We start from the raw sequence: 1091 nt of genomic DNA, 5'->3' as shown, positions 1-1091 counted from the left end.
AGTAACAGCAAATGAGAACTCTGGCTGGATTTTTGGTTCACACATTTTCCTCTTGATTTAGACACTGATGACATACTGAATGAAATCATCAAATGGGAAACTCACAGCACCGTGCTGAGCAGCATCCCATCTTTGAAAGCCATCTGTGAGAGCCCTCAGTTTGACATAGCAGGCGATGTAGTCCTCGAAGTTGATCTTCCCATTGGTGCTGTATCATTTTGCAATTGAATTCATGACTTGGGGACTCACCCTAAATCCCATTGTTGTCAGGGCCTTCTTCAACTCTTGAGGATCCACAGTTCCACTCCTGTCACTGTCAACACTGAGGGAGTGTCATCTCCTGTTATTCAGCAGAGCCCAGAGTTCTTTAAGCTCACGGAAACCCATAGTGCCAGACATATCTCTATCCAGCATTGAGACCATAAGCCGACAAGTCTACAGGTTACAAGGTTTGCATTCTCCTGCAATTCCTGACCAGGCCAGGCATCTCTGCAATCCGTCAGCATCGATTTGCCCATCGTGTCCGGCTATGGTGGCGAAGTAACCACACGGCAGGTCCTGAGTGTGTACGGGAATCGCAGGCCCTCTGGGAGCCCCTCTGTGCCCGCTGAGTAGTCCACGCCACCCACTCCTGGGTATCCCAGGTTCACCGACCGCACAGCCCCGGCCGCCCTCACAAACATGTTCTCAAGATACACACTACCTAACCCTCAGGGGAGGACGTGAGGTACCCTTTGTCACACATGGCTTGCCTAGACGTACCTGGTAATTAGAGCCATCAGCTGTGTGAGCGATTGGCTTTATCTGAGGAAAAACAGACTTTTCACATCTTTATGTCAGAAGTGGTTTCACAAGTTGAAGCAAGATGCCCACAGAGTTAGGCACCTCCCCTCCCAGAGAATGGGGAGATAGGAATACCATCTCCTTTGATATTTACATTTCAAAGGAGGACCCCAGGTCCTTGAGAAATAAGCCTATGTAGTTTCAAAATGATGATATCTATCATCTATCTATCTATCTTAAAGAGAGAAGAAAGTGGTTATAATTGCAAGTTTCTAAAGAAATGCTCGAGACAGGGATGTCAATCGATA

The 1091-nt window shown here is 47.5% G+C and overlaps 1 pseudogene; it reads right to left on the bottom strand.

Annotated features, from left to right (window-relative positions):
- Window positions 1-57: 57 nt before the first annotated feature.
- LOC102483201 (sorcin-like) lies at window positions 58-779 on the bottom strand (annotated as a pseudogene).
- Between the last annotated feature and the right edge of the window lie 312 nt (window positions 780-1091).

The sequence above is a fragment of the Tupaia chinensis genome, unplaced genomic scaffold, assembly GCF_000334495.1.
Source record: "Tupaia chinensis unplaced genomic scaffold, TupChi_1.0 Scaffold141601_1, whole genome shotgun sequence".
NCBI lineage: Eukaryota > Metazoa > Chordata > Mammalia > Scandentia > Tupaiidae > Tupaia > Tupaia belangeri.
This window is presented reverse-complemented; position numbering and strand designations above follow the sequence as displayed.